The following is a 19381-nucleotide window of genomic DNA, read 5'->3' on the forward strand; positions in this document are numbered from 1 at the left end:
AACTTAAGTCAACATAGAAATTACCAATGAGATATTTGTTGTGATTTCTTATCCATCTCCAGAATACAGCGTGCAGATCACCCTTATAACATAACCACTTTGGACTGGACTCTCTTTTCTCAAATCCCGATTCATATGTTCAGTTACTTCTAGTTACCTCCAACCAGAAGGATCTAAGGGTAGTGAGATTCCAGTCCTTCCTCTCCAATCTCAGGGATTAACTTCTTAGAGAGATACACTGATTTTGACCAACATCATGACTGGCCACATTCCTACATTGTACAAACTAGTATTTAGAAGGATATTCCCTATGTTTTATGCTCTTGTTCATCTTCAGTGGAATGTGGATCAAAAGCAAAATGTTAAATTTTGTTTATCAAACTTAAATGAAATAATTCCCAACTTTACACTTGATCTTAGCCAAAAGGCCAAGAAGTGATTATTTAATTCCCAACTTTAAACAGGAGTAAAACTGCCATTTTCTGATTATCTTTTACCTGTCAACTATGATATTAGTCTGTGTACTATTTTAACTGATTCGTTCTTGATTCTTTTATTTTTTATTTTTTAGATTTTTGCTTAGCTCTAATCCCTATTTAGTGCATATTTTGCATTCAGACTATACTTATTCCTATGGAAATCTATAAAAAAAATTACATCTACATTATGAGAAGTAATATATTTGGGAGGAGATAAATTCTAATTTATCAAATCCATATAATCAAAACAGGAAGCTGTTGTTAAGACACTAATTTCTGAATAGTAGCATCTCATGCATGGACTTATAGCAGAACAGAGCAGAGACATGTTTCACAAAACTCTCATGTATTCTTTTCAGGGAATAAGAATCATGGAGTCCACATTTTCCAGTTCTCAATCTTCTCTCCCAAATAATATCAAATTTCAGAGGAGGGAAAATGGACTACTACTCATAATAATCTATTGAATTTACTTTTTTAGAGCAGTAATGGATTAATATGTAAAATAAAATTCAACAAACACCTAAGGCAATGAATTCCCTCACAGAAAGCAATATTACCATTGAAAAGGTCAAGAAAATTGGAACATTAGGAACCTGGATAGGATTTATGATCAACCTCACACAACCAAGAGTTACTTGGGAAGAGAAAGCCTCAGCTGTGGGATTTTACAGATCAGGTTGACCTGTGGCCATTTCATTGAGGAATTTTCATGATTGTTGATTGATGGCAGAGTGCCTAGTCCGCTGTGGGTGATGCCGCCCTTGGGCAAGTGGTCCTGCATTGTACAAGAAAGCTGGGTGAACAGAGCCAAAGGGAACAAGCCCATAAGCAGCATTCCTCCATGGGTTCTGACTTACCTCAGTGATGTATTGTGACCTGAACATTTAAGCCCAATAAACCTCTTCCTCCCCAAGTTGTTTTGGTCAGAGTGTTTATCACAGCAGAAGAAAGCTGACTAGAATATTTGTAGATTCTTTAGGTCACATGATACGCCACAATTTTATTTCCTTATTTTATCTCATTGTGATTGTGTGCGAGTATTGTATGCCTGGGTGCAGGCAGGCAGGCTCACTGGTATGGGCACATCTGAGGCCAGAGATTGATGATGGGATGTCTTCTTCAATTTCTCCCCTACCTTACTTATCTTTTCTCTGAACCCGGAACTGGTATTTCAGCTGACTGGCTGGCCAGCAAGGCCTCAGGACTGGCCTGCAATTGCCACACCTCCAACTTGCAGTGCTTGGAATAGCGACACATACCATCATAGCTGGTTTCTACCTGCGTACCAAGAATCTGAAACTCAGATCCACATGCTTGTGCAGCAAACACATTACCTGCTGAGCCATCTCCCAAGCCTGCAGTTTTACTTTTGATTGTGTTGTTTGTCATCTTTGATTATAATCAGTACTGAATCAGAACATTGAAATAGGTGGTGTGCTATATAAAGAATCTAAGAACAAGTTTGCTGAACTTGGTAATTCATAGAAGCAGGAACTCAGATTGTGATAGTGGTTATTGCAGATCATTAACTGAAACTTGGAAGGGTTAGGTTGGCTGAAGAGTTTGAAGAAAAATGATAATGAGGACAAGGACCTCCCCAGACATAGTCCAACTTTCAGCATTTAATTTTAGAGAGCAAATATAATGTTTATTACTACTACTTAATTCATGTGGGGATAAAGACCATGCTAGCATGCATACACTCACTGGTAAAAGGTTAGTATTTCACTTTAGTTAATACATGAAGAAAATACAAATGCAATTAACTAGGACAGAGCTTCATATTTTTAATGGGAATATTATTTTTTAATGAATATGTCTTTTATCACAGTGGAAAGTAAGGATGGCGAAAGTACCAGTGACATGCTCTAGGTCATGTTATAAGTGTAAAGCCAAGCTGTGAAACAAGCTAAAAGTCCCTCTCTGCCACTTATAAGTACAACATAATAAAATCCATTATAAAAGCATTCTAGTTTTGTCATAAAGCAATAACAAACCATAGTTATTACATGAAAAATAGAGTAACTAATATTTTTCCTAGTAAAACTATGGCAAATTTGTTCTAGTAATAGCAACACTATAATAATCATACTGAAAAATAGCTGCATGTTACAATCTGTATATTTACTACGCTATTATAATAATTATAGTTCTACCATAGATTTCTTTTATATAAAGGCTAAATTTACTCTAGTAATTGCATTCTCTTTTCTCCTCTGCATAATTATAAGAATACAAAAGTGTAACTTTTGATGTCAAGTATGAAAACAAGCTTCATGATTTTTACCACTATTAAATGATTTGGAATTAAGGAAGATTGTTTAAAGAGTAAAAACACAAAAATTCAAGATCAAATATATTTACCTGTGTGAGGAAAGGAAATAGTTTGAAAGGTGTCAAAATCAAAAGATGAGTTAATAAGAAAATTTAAGGATTAAGAAGTCACTTTGTTAATAGACAGAAGAGCCTGAGCTATCTGTAGTATGTCATAGATTCCTAGCCTTTCCGTTAGAGATACTGTGGACCAATGTACTTGGATTCTTCCTGAAGGGAAGGAGAGAAAAGCACCCTCAATGGGTCTTGTCTATACAGCTCAGGATGTGCTGTTCAATGGCAAGGAGCCCTGGGGATGCCAAACAATTGCTTGGCCACAGCTGATTTATGTATATAATGTTTGAGTGTATTGCCTGTATGTATGTGAGTGCACCTGTGTCATGCAATGCCACGGAGGTCAGAAGAGGGCTTCAGATTCCCCTGGAACTGAAGTTAAGCTAAGAGCACAGACTGCTCTTGCAGAGGACCTGGGTCCAATTCCTAGCACCCACATGGCGGCTACTAACTGTCCTTAACCACAGTGATTTTAATTCATGAAGTGTGGCCATTTGTTTTAAGAACTCATGTTTTAAAAAAACTTAAAGGAAACTTCAGAAAGTTCAGTAATGCCTCTTCTGTCCTTTACCTGGAGTGGTCATTCAGTGGGAGAGTAAGCACACTGCACAGAGACTGTTCGATGGTCATCACACCTGTTAGCATTTCCTAAATATAGAGATAATGATATTACCCAGCTGTTGATAGGAGTGCATCTCATGACCAAGGAAACATGGACAAAGTGACTTTTTGACACTCCCATGATGACCCTCCCTTGATTCCCAATGCCATCTTCCCATATGGTACGGATAATACCTGTGGCACTACAAGATGGCAAGACTCAGGTCCCCGAGTCTCCTCTTGCGTTGGAGTTTCTCTGGCTATGATAGGAATAGATGCTAATCTTGACTGTATTAAGCCAAGCCATGGAGAATTGGGAGTGTTTGCCACAGTACTAGATATTTCCTGATGTAGAGCACCATTTCTAGGTCTCTTTACCTTCTGTTTTAGTGTTTGTTAAATCAATCACAGAAAACAGCCCAATGTGCTCTCATATTCCTTCCCTGGATTCATTCTCTCTCTCTCTCTCTCTCTCTCTCTCTCTCTCTCTCTCCTCTCTCTCTCTCTCTCTCTCTCCTCCCTTTTCATTTTTCTTCATTTCTTGCCTTAATGGTTCTTTCTCTTTGGTAACATAGATGGGGAAGGAGATGGCCATACTGCTGCCACCTCATCACTTGTTACCTGTTTTCCTTTCTGTGTTTAGTAGTATTTCTTTGCTTGTTAGTAGAATTGTTTTGAATTATATTTTGAATAATAACATGTATATTTAAATATGTAATGTTTTGACTGTAGCCTACTAAGAACTTCTGCCTAAAATCTATACAAATCTAACACTGAGATTTAAGCAATAAAAGGTTTATTTTTAAACTGTCTAAATAGCTTAGGGATGTATTGCAACAGCGAATTTCTCATTATTTAACACTGCTTAAAGTAAAGGAGAAAAACAGTAGCAAGTTTAATTTTGAGCTCTAAAATTCCTAAGGCAGAAAATGAATTATTTTTCATTATGTTTACAAAGTTGTAGCTTTTGTTTGCTTTTTTGGTGATTTCCTGTCTATGATTTGTTTCAGAACTTGCCTGCACCATCTCCTTAACTCAATTTCCTACATGCACCTCCTACAAAGAAGTTCAAGATGACATTTCCCATGTCCTGAAAAGAACCCAGTTTCACAGCTGCTCATGACTGACATATTTTACTAGTGCCCTAAATGGATCGCCTCAATGTCTTCCTGTTGCCTTTGTTTAATTAAGTTAATCAGTGTTTTGCCTGCAAGTATGTAAGTGTACCACATGTGTGACATGCCACTAAAAGGCCAGAAGAGGGCTTCAGATCCCCTGGAACTGGAGTTAGGGACAGTTGTTAGCTGCTATGTGGGTGCTAGGAATGGAACCCAGGTCCTTTGGAAGAATAGCAAGTGTTCTTAACTGCTGAGTCATCTTTCTAGTCCTCAAACACAAGCATCTTATGTCCTGTACATATGATATATGGTATGCTAGACATTTTAGCCTACATATCTTTCTAATGTTTTTTGTTCCTCAAACTATATTATGCTTATCACTAGGGCTAAAGATGGGCTATTCCAAACAAACAGAATTAAAATAAGCTCTACCTAAGGTGGACAGTTGAAAACCTATGTTTAGTTAAAAATAGATTCAATCCCTGAGAGTAGTCCTAGTGAGGCATTCCCTGCAAAAGGTGTTTTCTTCATTATGTGAAAAATTGCCCTTGGTATTGAGAGAACAATGGAAGATGATTCAGGAACATGTTTGACTTTTGAAATGACAGACTGAAAATTTTCCTGCTCCCTTTGATACAGAAGACTGGTATGTATGAGCAACTGAATTAAGAAGCATAGAACCCTCAGATATAAGAAAATCTGTTGGCATGGGTTCCATTGCAAGGAAAACATGTATGCTTCTAAGATAAAACCACTATGAGGAAGGAAAACCTCTAGATTAAGGTCCTGTTCTCTCTTCAAAGGAAATAATTATCCACCGGTGTATCTTCGGGTATTTCTTTGCCAGTGTCCCCATTAGATTATGGAAACAGCTATTGACCAGCCACTTGGGCACATTAATGGGAGGTTGGGATACGATGTTCAAATCCAGAAATGTGAAAGCAAGAGCTGGAACATGTGTTTTCTTGTGGTGCTGGCAGAGACTGAGCCTCCTAGGCATCCTGGCAGAATAGGCAAGTACTTCTCAGAGAGATTATCCACCACGACTCCACAAGGCAGCAAGGCACAATGGCTGTGCTGCACTGTCCAGATCAGACATGTGAGGAAGGACAGGCTCTGCTTTAGAAGAAGGAAAATGGTTCTTGTGTCATCTGTTTGAAGGGACATCCCAGGCTGTCCATGCTCACAAGATAATTTCCCCACCCAAAGGACTGAGTGAAACTATTGTAATTATAAAGTGAATTAGAAACAAGACATTAGATACATTCAATGTATGTCCTTCCCTGTTTCTATCTCTAGACTATAGAAAAGAGAAACTAAATTATGTGTCCACAAATAGCTAAGACTTACTATACTCAGAAAGAAAGAACTGAAGAAGTCACTGAAATGTGTAAGAGTCAGAGCTATACAGACAGGTATTTTAAAATCTGAGTATAGGTAGTAAGGATTTATATAATAATCAGGGCGATCATATACAGCCACTGCATCTGCTACTTTAACCGTGAAAGACAGTGTAAAATGAAAAGTGTCTATTTAATTGCCCATGGTTCACATTGTAGCTCTGCCACTGGCTGGCTTTGTACCGTCTGGTCATCAGTGTCCTCAGAATAAAACTTAGGATATAGGATTGTGGCAAGGACTCAATGACTATTCAGAGCTCTGGAACATGTTTGGCACATTTTAATTACTAAGTGTTGTCACCATCATTATGTTTATGGTTTTTCAGAGTGGCAGTGAAGTGTTACTTGACTTTGTAAAAGCAGGAACACTAGCAGTACTGCTGAGGTAACTGGAATTCAAAGGAATATGAGGAACAGAAAGAAGTGTATTCCAAATGGGAAAACAGGTGAAAGCAGATGAACATGATCCTGGAGGTGACTGGGAAGAGAATATCATCAATTACTTGAGCACACTTAGTTCTTAGGAAAATACAGAAAGAAATAACTGTATAAAGCAGAAGCCGGGATTCATTACATCGATTTGGATACTCCTCACAAGTACAATGCCTTTGTAAGTGCGGAAATATGTACTAAGTACCCAGGGCTGGAGAAGGGAACTCCCTTAAAGCTACCAGCAATTGATTACTGAACAAGGTAATAGTCAATAATAATTACCACACTTCAAAGAAATTAAAAATGAAAGAGTGTACTACCTTGATTGTATGAAGTGGCAGTGGGCTTTGGTATGAGCACAGAAGTCACAAATGGATTTTGAATAAAAGAAGCACTGACTTTTCTGTGACTTCTGGCATTCACTTCCTGTTAGGAATCAGGGTCCTCATCATGATTTTAATGAGAAGATGAAATGATAATGGAGAAATGTGAACATTTTTTCATGCCTTGTAAGGGGAAATTAAGGAAGCAAATAACTTGTTTTCAAAAGCTAGAGAACCATGTGTTTTTAAGGGGGAAATTATGCCTCAACTGGGTATGAAGATGCTAATTTAGTTGTTTCTGTAACTACTATAAAACAATATTAAATTTTTTAAATTAAAAATTAAAAAAAACAATAGTTCTTTTCTGTCGAGTGCTTTATTTATTGCTGTTTATTCTCTCTCTCTCTCTCTCTCTCTCTCTCTCTCTCTCTCTGAAAAAAGGGATCTAAGCATTAAAACAATTATTAATAATCTTACCACATTCAGAGCATGGCTGTGAGTTAATGAATCATTTTTCCTCTGCTTTCTCAGACTCTAAAGTTGGGCCAATTTTTCTTTCATCATTTCAATTGGCTCTGACTGCTAATTTTAAATTTTTACTCTGTGTGTTGGAGGACAGTAGTTTTCAGATAACCTTTCAGTGCCACAAAGGAGAAACTGGAGTTAGGAAATGCTAATATTTTGCATTAGTGAATGTGTCTAACATCAGTGACTATGATTAGAAATAAACATATTCCAAAGTGACAAATGACACAAAGAATGGGAAAGAGAAGCCAAACCCCATAAAGAACAGCCGAGCTGCCTGAGATGGAGAAGAGGGTCCTGAAGGGGTGAAAGAAAATGCGCTTGCTGCTTCATGATAGTGAAAAGTGGGAAATAGCATTCTTGCAATGGAACTGCCAACATCATGAGCAGACTGCCCGTAACTGCCTGTGGCCTCATGGTTGTATGTGTTATACTAAATGAATACCAGTCTCTTAGGAGATCAGTGGCCAACTTGCCCTATTCCAATCTTCTGAATGAACTATTAACAATGTTAGAAAATAATTTCATTTTTTTCCCTTTTGTAGACATATATATTTCTGGTTATAAAATTATATTTCCACTGGAGCCAAATAGTGTCTAGAGAAAAGGATGAAATTTCTAAGCATAATCTCAAAATTCAGAGATCAATTTTGGTAACATTTCACCTTTTATTCTTGCATGTATATGTGTGTATGTTAAACAGAAGTTTTAATGTAGAAAATATTTGTATTTTTTAAATACTGTATTATAGGAATATTTAACTGTTGTAGGGACTCTAGAAAATATAAGGAAAAATTCATAATTCTTTTATCAATACATTTGAATATCTTTATTTTAATATTGTATTTATTATTTTATGTGTACGAGCGTATTGCCGGCATGCAAGTGCACCCATGTTGTGCAATGCCCATGGAGGTCAGAAGAGGCTGTCGGATCCCCTGGAACTGGAGCTATGGAGGATTATTTGCTGCCATGTAGGTCCTGGGAACCAACCTGGATCCTTATTTTTTATAGTATGTATTTGATAACACATCTTCTCCTTTTAATATACTCTCCCAAGTTAGCAATATATCTTGACCAGCTGAACCTCAATATGATTTTTGATGGTTGAATATCTTTGCACTAAATAACTGTACTGTCTTTCAGAGAACAGATTATAACTTATTTCAGTTACAAAACTGGGCAATTTTAGCACTTATTCATGATAATAGCAGATTATAGAACTGGGGCAACTTTTAGCACTTTTTCAAGCTAATAGTTTGCTGTAAGTTGAAGGCTGGGTATGTGTGTTTGTAGAATAGTACATGAAGAGAGAGCATCTAGACTTCCGCTAGAGAATCAAGAGTTGAGTTGCTTGCATCACACTTAGTGCCAGCCCTGCTATACCTGCTGAGCTTCCTTTCAGCCTACATGAAGGCTGACAAAACGGAGGCAGGTTTGAGGGAATAGCCAACCTTGGCTCAAACAGAATGATCTGTACTATCCCTCTCTCTTATACAAAAGACCTTTTATTTACCACATTACCAAAGAGAACAAGTCATTTCACAACCAAGCATCATTTCACAAATGTGCATTTGTAAGTTCACACTGATTATTGGAATTAATTGATACAGCAACTGTCCGTAAAAACATCCTAAGTTGTGTCAATGGAAAAAATAGACACAAGAAAATGTGACTTCCAGAAGACAATAAGAAAGTGACAAGTGAAATAAAGTAGAAATAATCTTTCTTTGTTTCTCCATTTAAAAAGAATTAAAGGTAGAAAACTAGAATTAGGAAACCCACATTAAGAATGCTCCTACAGCTGGTGTGGTGGCACAGGCCTCTAATCCCAGCACTCAGAAGGCAAAGGCAGGTGGATCTCTGTGAGATCAAGGCCAACCTGGTCTACATAGTGAGTTTTATACTAGCTGGGGCTACAGGGAAACTCTGTCTCAAAAAGACCCCCCCAAAAAAGGAATTCCCTACACATACATCTGATAGTTAACACCATTATGAAGTTCACCCTGTGTTGCATTTCTGAGGCTTGAACTCAAGGTCTTGCACATACTAGACAAGTGCTAAACCACAGAATCACCTACTAAGCCAAGTTTACCCATTTAATAAACATAAGTATCAAGATATCAATCTAACAATTTATTTAATCAAGTCTATTGAAATATTAGTGAACTGTTACTACATCATCAAAGTGGTTATTATTGTTGATTAGATAACCCCCAAAGAAAGAGGATATGTCAGGGCTGGAGTGATGGCTCAGCAGTTAAGTGCACTGACTGCGCTTGCAGAGGACCTGGGTTCAATTCCCAGCATCCACATGGTGGCTACAAATCGTTCTTAACTCCAGTTCCAGGGGAATCTGAAGCCCTCTTCTGACCTCTGCGGCATTGCACACGACACACGTGCATTCACATACATGCAGTCAATACACTTATACACATAAAATAAAAATAATAAAATATTTTTAAAAAGAAAGAGAATATATCTTGGTCATAAAGTATATTGTATATAATTTTTACATTTTATTGCATTTTTTAATTGTACAATCAATAATTTTTAATCAAGCAAACAATAGCTGATTAAACTGAACACTAATATCAAATTTTCAACACTGTTGATTAAAGTTTCTAATGACAAAGATTACTGTATGCAAATATGGTATGTATATTTTATAGTGTCTTTTCTAATTTTTAATTATCAATAAATTCAGTGTTTTGAGACAAGGTCTCATTACATGGCCTTACATTAAACTAGAATTTGCTGCATAACTAAGTTTGCCTCAAACATGTAGCAATCCTCCTGCTTCTGCCTCCTGAGTTTTGCAATTACAGGTATACACCACCATGTTAAACACATTTTTATTTAAATGCACATGTATCTTCCTATTTAAAGTAATATGCTAATCTACCTATAATGTAATTGGGGAGCATCAGTCCTGCTTTCGGAAGGTCTAATGACGAGGCAAATCTGAGACTCCCCTGAAGGAAATCACACTAGACAATGTTGCTAATACCACCCACTCAACTGAAGTGAACAATGGGTAAGATTTTTAAAAAATCGGATTCCTTTTTTCATCAAAATCGCTGGTAAGGTCAGTCAAAAGAGCTGACCCAAGATCTTCAAACGAACAACTCTAAAAGGACTCCGCAGAATTTATACAGAAGAACGATTTATTTTTTATCGACATAATACACAGGGCAAGAGAAAGTCTAGATGAATTCTCATAGCAACAGCACTCAGCTAACGAAAAGCGGCAGAGATTCAGCCATGTGGAAGAGTTCCTACCCTACAAATCCCGGAAGGTTTGAATAAGAACATTTAGAAGAATGGCTGTGCGTACAGAGTCAGAAAGCAGAGCAGTGTGTAGTGGGCTGAGAGCTGTCCAGTCAAGTTCCATTTCCCATCTTCCCTCAGAGGCACTGCACTCCTGATATAAAGGGAACAGAAGCCTAGATAAATGTCTGTATGGTGTTAAGATGCTAACTATCCTTTGTTCTTAATATATAGAGGTGTGGCGCTGCTGATAGAGCAGGAGCTTTGGAAAGCGATGAGCTGGCTTAAATCCCAGCATATCTACTGTGTGACCTCGCCTTAGCAGCACAGTCTCGGCATCCTTCCTGGTACATTGCAGGTAGTAATATTTGCCCACATCGCAAAGCATACAAAATTAGTAAATGATACACTGAGGAGAGAGATGTTAACACAGCACCGCGCACCTCCTAGTTATCCAACAAATTCTTGCTTTGTCTTTTTTTTTTTTTTTTTTTTTTTTTTTTTTTTTTTTTTGTCTTTTTGAAGCAGGGTCTCCTTGCAGCCCCAGCTGTCCCGGAGCTCACGATGTAGACCAGGCTGGCCTTGAACTCAGAGAGATCTGCCTGCCTCTGCTTCCCAAGTGCTGGGACTGCAGGCCTGCGCCACCAGGCCCGGTTTCGCCTTTTCATTTTTAAAATATTCTGCTATAAATACTAACATTGGGATCTGTCTATACCTTACTTTAGAATTTGGGTTTCTTGATTGTTAGTATCATCACACATGTTAGTATCATCACACATCAAAATGTTTACTTAGTTTATATTTTCCACATAATTTGTGCTGTTTCATTTTATTTCATGGCATTCATCATCACTTAAAACTTATTTTCTTATCTGTGTGCAACTTCCTGTCCTAAGAAGATGAGCTCAAAAGGGCAAGAAGATTGTTCAGTGCTGAATATTCATTAGCAAAAAATGTGTCTACTACATAGTGTGGAGTTCAATACATAGTTGTTAAAATAAAAACAAACATAAATGCATTTCATTTAAAGCTGACAACATTTCAAACTACAATAATTGGAAACTATTTATAAATAAATATAAATACACATGAATAGATAATATAATAATTGTGCAGCTCCATTTTCACTAACAGTACTCTGAACATCATTAACATTTAATCAATGTTTATTAAACATACTAATAGGAACTTCTTAATCAAGCAGCATCTATGGGTCAGTACATCTTCAGATGAAAGAAAAGTAAAAGAAATTAGTGATTTTTACAGAGATAAACTACTGCAATTTTATATTTCCTGGATACATAGATTCAAAAAATTCATATAAAGCAGGATAAGAGCCTTATAAAATACAACAGTGTGGAATTTCATTGTCATTCATACATGTGTATACTCACAATTCTAAGGCCAGGGGTGTATAGGTGTTTTATGTGTGGATATGTTTATGTATTTGATAGTAGTATAGTATTTTGCAGCATATGTATTAAATAATTGATTAATATATTCATACAGGTATACAAAAAAGACCATAAAGATATTCAGTCATTGTGAAATAATGCCAGCTATGAAATAAATTCTGCTATCAATGCTGTATGCCAAATGTCACTGGATGAAGTTATGAGGAAAGAAGAAACCTAAACTTTGATGACGATAATAAAGTATATGAAATAAACTTAAAAGAAGAAAGGTTACATCACAGTTTATTTATCATCTTATTTTTTTTCTTTCTCACTATAGATGAGAGACAGAGGAATGAAAAATCTTTCCTGGGGAGGGGAAAATGTTTACTCATTTGTATTGTCATGAACCCCTATGGGCTCTCAACCCCCTAGCTTCAGGCCTTTGGAAGCAAGGAAGGCTGGAAGGATAGAAAATTATGTGTTTAGAGAGAGCATGGCCAAGCTCCCTCCCCAACGCCCTCTCCACTTCAGCTCCTGTTAGGCAGAAGCTAGGATCTTTTGTGGTGCACCATTATAGAAGTCACACAGTCATGAAGGCGAGAAGAGAGACTTCACAGGCACTGCCCTATGACTTAAAAGCCTCCTATGTGAATCTTGAGACAGCATGAGGTCAGAGAAAAGACCTACCCTGCACAACTGCCCAGCCTGGGAACAGCTCTGACACTGCCTCAGAAAAGCATTTATCCTCACAATTCTTCTTCATTTATTTATTAAATTTAGTATAAGAAATAATGCATCACATCTGTGTGGCTTTACCCTGAAGCCAGACCCTGTCCCTACTAAGGGCTTTCAGCTCTCACAATCTCAGGTCTGAACTGTCCCCATCTGATTCGGGGGGAACTCAGGTTTCTCCTGTAAAATGTGTCTGAAAGGTTATGATAGGTGTTGGCAGTGGAAAGCAATACTAGTAGATAATCCCACTTATAACGTGCACACACGCACATGCACAGATGCACACACAGCTTAGAAGCTTCTCCGTCCCTTTGTCATCATTAACTTAAAATATTTTCATGTAAATTCCCACCCCACATCTATCTCCTCAATCCAGCGACCTTGTTTTTCTTGAGAACAGGCTGGCATCTTCCAAATGGGTGTGTTAAATCCCCTGTAAGGAAACCCGACTAAAAAAAAAATATTATTTAACACCCTATAACCCTACCTCCCCCACAAAGCTCAGCACAGAAAACCATGCACACAGGGCACATGTCATTTTAGGCCCCATGATGCAGTGGAATTCTGGCAGTTTCTTGCACCTTTGCAGGCAGAAAGGTACAGTTCATTTGAAATATAGAAGCTGAGGGAAGATTAAAAGCTAGTTGTGCAAAGGAGTCAAAAGGAATTACTGTCTTTTTAAGACCAGAAATGAGAGAATGCTTGCTGACATTTCTTCTCCTCATAACCAGACTGGGAAAATTCTCCAGAAAACTGAGAGGTAGAACAAGGGAAAAGAAAAGGTTAAAAAAAAAGGACAACCATGAAAAGATTTATAATTTACTTTTAAAAATAAATCAGCAAAGGGAGGTCTGATCTTCTATTTGCTTTGAGGGCTCTCGGATCTCATACTGAATAATGTGCCACGGCCCATTTTTATCTGCACTGAAATTAACAATCAGTCAGCCACTTTATGAAATATTATCTTTGTTAGCTTTACCACTAACAAAAATACACTTTCAATTTTTCACATCCACACACTACATCTATTAAAGCAATCTGGGAAATTAGTTTGAGATAAACTGTACAGCAATTTTATTCATAGCCTCCCTGTATCTCACACTGTTAATCTGCATCACAGCTCACTAAATAGTGCCTAATGTTTATTGCATTTAACTGAATGTATACGATTCGGAGGGTACGCCAGGGACCGATTATCATAATTATACATGTTTCTATGGAAACCCACAAGTCTATCAGTTTTGATTCATTATATTGTTATACCTTCTAGCACTTTCTAATTATTAGGTGCCCATAAAAAGTCTCAGTCTAGCTGTTACTATAGAAATGAGCTATAGACAGGCCTCGATTGTTAACCCTTAAAGGACCAAAGTATATAGACTCAGATAGCTGGTAGCTATTTATGTAACTGAAATAGCTAACAATTCCATCTGTTACTGAAATTTGTCATTGATTTACTGTTATTAATTTCTGAAATCATTTCATGTGCACAATTCATGAATGATCACCTTAGATTTTATAAGATTTTCCAGAACTGACATTTCATCCCCTGACATACTTCTTCAGGTATGATAGAAGATGCACAGAAACAAACACAACACTGAATTAGTGAGCACAAAGTCTAAAATGTAAAGTCTTTCAAGACTGATTTCTTATTTTGTAGGTAAAGACACACCTGCTGGTGTAAACATAGAATTGTACCTTAAGTGGTAAAACAGATAGATCAGAATATAATAGACGAATCTCAAGTGCACCCGAGTCTTTAAATCAAGCATCTAAAATTGTTCCACAGCAATATGGCTATTTAGGTATAATTTAATATTGCTACTTAAATTGCAATTTGTAATTTAATATTTTCATTTTACTTTTTCTCCTGCATTCGCTAACAGAATCTGTGAAAATTGAAAGGGACTGAGCAGTTTCATTGTCTCTCTAACCCTCCTGCTATTATAGTTTTCAATTAGAAGTGCCTTTTAATTTAGATCAGGAAAGCTCTCCTGAAGTGACAGCTCGCCCTTCACACTGCATATCTATTTATTTCGGAAGTCAACACACCATTCAATAACCTGAGAACAGCCCTGATTGCTATGCTAATGGTATTCAGAAATATGTCGACACCCGATCGAAACAAGTAAACTAAGGCTAATTCATAAAGTGAGTAATAGGCAGAGGGAAGCCGCGCTTGCTTTCCACTGCTTGAGCTGGAATCTTAAGCTTACAAATTTAATTTTTCCCCTCCCTTAGGGAAATGAACACTATATGATAACCAAACTGAAATTAGATTTTGCCTAATATTACAGCCAAGCCTATTTGATGCGGCTTGTTTTATTATAGAAAGCTGCAGAAGGAAGCCGAGACAATGCCCGTATATGTTAATGCCTGGGTGAGCCAGGAGATGTGGCTTCATCCAGAGCTTCCCTCAGCTCCAAGCTAAATGCGTTTTGCTTTGTGAGGTGGGGGAGGAGAGGGAAAGGCAGGAGAATTTTAAATGTATGCCCACGTTAAAAACAACAGCACGTGTTAGGTAACCATTGTCTTCATATTACAAGCCCAAACCACCAACATCCATAGCTTCTCCCCACCAATTAGGAACAAATCAAACTGTATAAGCAACAAAAGAGATAGACATTTGCTTTTGGAAGTTCAAACTAAAGAAAAAGGCCAAGAGAACCATCAAAGCCCTTTGTTCCTGGCTCTTATGCTGCTGTTGGTATTAGCGAAAAATAGATTTGCTACTAAATAGGAAATTTAAAGTAGATTAGCAGTAAATTGAATCAGATTCTTTAAAAACTTCATTTATTGCTACACACATATATTATCACATGTGTATACAGCCTAGAAATTAATTATTTTTTAATTTATATTAAAATTAGTCTCCTTTCCAAATTAGACATTGATTATCCAGGTTAATTCAGCTATATCTGCATATTTTTGCTAACTCATAAAATGTAATGTTTAATAATAAATACCTTATTTTTCATCTTGTGTATACTTTTATCCTTCTAATGACTATTTCTTTTAATGTTCTAGAGTTTTTCAAACACCTATAGAGCCTCTTGGATACATTTTGAAATAAAAACTACATAAATTAATAAAGTTAAAGTCTAACAAAATATACACATAAGGAAAATATGCTGATATTTCTAGATATTTTTAGATGGTTCAAAGAACTGTATGATAATAATAATAATATTAGGACCAACATTTCATACATGTGACTAACCAGTCTAAAAGCGACAATGCAAGCTTCCAACAGTGTCACCTGGTGTGTGTATTTAGACAATATCTAAACATCATTGCTAAGTTAGTGAATCCTGGGAGGGTTGGATGGGGTTCAGATACCAGGTCACAAGGGTGATTAGGCAAAGAAAGCAGGAAAAGTAAGTCATTCAAGCAGCGAGCGTATTACCACCTGGGATGTCATTTATTTCCTAGAGAGAGAGTGGAGTTAGGTCCCTGCATGGTAAAACCATGAATTAATTATATTCTGAGACACCTCCTACCCCAGTCGGCGAGCATAAAGTGCTCAGATTTTCTTCTTGGGTGATAGGAGAAAGATAACTTATCATTCAAGGTTGTGTTAAAATCCCAGAGGACAGATCTAATAAAAGCATCCTAGAGACAAAACCTCAGGAGCTGTACCATCCTTATCCATCAAACTGAAATGTTTTAGGATTCGTATTTATTTGTACCACTTTGCCACTGAAGAAAATGTCTAGTCAACTAGAGACAGTATAAATTCTTGGGGTTTGATGCTGAAAGGAAAGATGCAAAGACATTAGGGAATTGTAAGTCCCTTCAGCACAAAAGGGGTTTGCTGAGAAGGCTACTGGCGGCCTGGAGGTTCCTAGACCCACATGGAAGGCCCTGCTCCAGGTGGAGAGCCCCACTGGGAAGCCATAGCCAGCACCCTGACAAAGCAATAGAGTCAGGTATTCTCTCCCAGAATTTCAAGGGAAAAGTGAGACATAACCTCTCCATGTGTTGCTAATCAGGGACCCTAGGGCAGTTGGTTCTTTTCTAGTTTAATCGCTAAAAGTCAGGAAAGAAAATAGAAAGCCTTCTCCAACATTAAGAAAGACCAGTCAAATGAAAGAAAATGGATTATTAGCTAACTGAAGGAGAAAAGAACAGAAGGGAAAAAAATAAGAGACAATCAGCTGCCACAACAAACAAAAGACACTCAACCAACTCCCTCCCTGCTAACACCCTCCTTTGCTTTGCCAGCAGGAAGATCCTGGGCATAACTGGGTTAACAACTGGAACAATAAAAGAGCCACTCGGGCAATAGAGAAAATATGATCAGACTACAAGAGGACATCAAGGCATTCTAATGAATTTATTCTTTATAGGCCATATGTGTTATTTTAGTGAAATACTACAGTCACATACATACATACATACACACACACACACACCCCCCAAGTGGTTTAGTTCCATTTAAACATATCAAAAAAGAGAGAAAAAAGAATAGGATTCTTTGATCATTCATTTTGAAAAGCATGGTCATTTTAAGAGGATGATTACCAACATTCACAATTTACATGTGGTTTTTGTTTTTGTTTTTGTTTTGACAGGGCTCCCTAGTCCTTGTCCACCTAGAAGTCATTTTGTGGACCAGGCTGGCCTTGATCTCACAGAGATCTGCATGCCTCTACTTCTCAAGGGCTGGGATTAAAGGATCATACCACCACCACTAGGGTGCAACTAAGAGGTTTAAAATGAAAAGTTGTAAGTATTGACAAATGTTTGTTTGCGTGTGGCACAACTCTTTCAGGGATGGGATAGACAGTACACATGAGCTGGCCAGGGGTTTGCTCCTGTTCTAGAACAGTGCAGGTGTACCCAGACTTAAGTATCTAGTACTTAGGTAAAACCATGGGTTCACCAATAAGAGAAATACTGGGTAGACAGTCATGAATGTGAATATCAGGAGCTTGATAGGTACTTTAAGGAAAGGGGGGTATTACCTCACAAAATCAAGATACAGAAATACCTTGAACAAATTTGGAAACTAATCATCTGAAATAGTTTATGCAGTTAGAGAAAATGGAAAGATAGTAGGGGGTACTGACTGATAGGTTAAGGAGTGTCAATGTCATTCTGTTATTAATAAAGTCGTTAACTATGTTTCTAGATAAAACATGCAGATGCAGTCTGTGCTTTGGGGAAGAATTACTTGGAAGCCAAGTGTCAAATGTACAAAATGAGGAAGGACTCTGGCCAAGAAATCAGTTAGAGAACATTTCTTACTAAGGTGTGTTTGTGTGTGTGTGTAGGGGGGGGTATTCCAGTATCTCCCTGGGGACAGGAAAAAAGACTGAGTGATGTAAGAGAAGTAAATTGTACCCAGAGGAAGGATGAAGCAGTGAAGCATATGTCCAGATGACCCAGGCAGGGGCATAAAGTGTGTGTGTGTGTGTGTGTGTGTGTGTGTGTATGTGTGTGTGTGTGTGTGTGTGTGTGTGTGTGTTGGGGGGAATACTGCATTTAATGGAATTGTAGTTTGAGAGGTTAGAGCACTAGCTTGATTTCAGAACTGTGATGTATCTGAAAACTATCCTAAGAGAGAGGTTATTAATTTTCATTCTCCTGGTCATGGATGTAAGTTATTGTTTCCTGTTTCAAATGAGTAAAGAGAAGAATGAGTATGAATGAATCAAACAGCAAATTGTGATGTGATGCAGTATTTGGCAACACAAGAATGATTAAATTCTTATGAAGGTATGGAAAAAGAGAAGTAAGCAAATGAGGGTTGAACCTTAGAATTTCATCTGTCTTTGAACAGGGGAAAGAGTAAAATAAGAAAATAAATAGGAGTCACAAAAATGGAAAGAGAAAAAAGGCACAATGGGAAGAAACAAAAGAGTGATAGCACACAGTAGGTTTGCAGGCTGTAAGGTGTTCTGCTGGCATTGAATCAGGAGTGCTTGTAGGAGTCAGCATGTGTATGCATCTCTGTTTAAAACTAGAGACAATGAGTATGCTCGAGGAAAACACAACAGAGGGAAAGAACAACTGAGACTCCCACTGTGAGAAGGTCTAGCTGGCACAGAGGTATTCCAGGAGGAAGATGGAAGAAGGCAGTAAAGAGGTTTGCAAGAAGACCAAAGTCTTGGAAATGGGGACCCTTCTTTAGGGGAGGAACACGAAGTAGGAGGTGAAGTAGGGACTTGAGAAGGGTGTCTATACAAAGCAAAGGTCAAGTTAGGGGAGAACAGAAATGCACGCCAAGTGGTTTGTAAGTTGGGAGTAAATAAGTGGGAAACCCAACTTTTAGCAACCAGCAGTTTGGGGCCAAGAGCTGAAATTAAATATAGAAGAGCAGAAGGACAAAGAGATAATACTGCTCACGTGGACACTCAGTACTGGCATTTTACTCCTTTACTTAGGAGTGAACCATGGAAGACTACCCTATAGGAACAGTAAATCCACAGAAGTTCTATCAAAAAAGAGACCACCTTAGAATTCCAATCAGTTAGCAGTTGGATACGATAGCTCACACCTATAATCTCATCACTTAGGAGGCTGAGGTAGGAGATTGGATCAAGTTTGAGGCCAATCTGTGTTACATAGTAAGTTCCAAGTCAGGCCTGGACTACAGAGTGAGTCCTTGTCTCAATACGAACAAACAGCAACAAAAAAATTCAATTAAAATATATTTTTTTCTTTGTGCAGTGGATAGAGATTAATATACAAACTCACAACTGGTAA

At 37.6% G+C, this 19381-nt stretch overlaps 1 pseudogene; it reads right to left on the minus strand.

Moving 5' to 3' along the window:
- Positions 1 to 312: 312 nt before the first annotated feature.
- LOC115071147 lies at positions 313 to 440 on the minus strand (annotated as a pseudogene).
- Positions 441 to 19381: the final 18941 nt, after the last annotated feature.

This window comes from Nannospalax galili, unplaced genomic scaffold, assembly GCF_000622305.1.
Source record: "Nannospalax galili isolate Female #2095 unplaced genomic scaffold, S.galili_v1.0 scaffold397, whole genome shotgun sequence".
NCBI lineage: Eukaryota > Metazoa > Chordata > Mammalia > Rodentia > Spalacidae > Nannospalax > Nannospalax galili.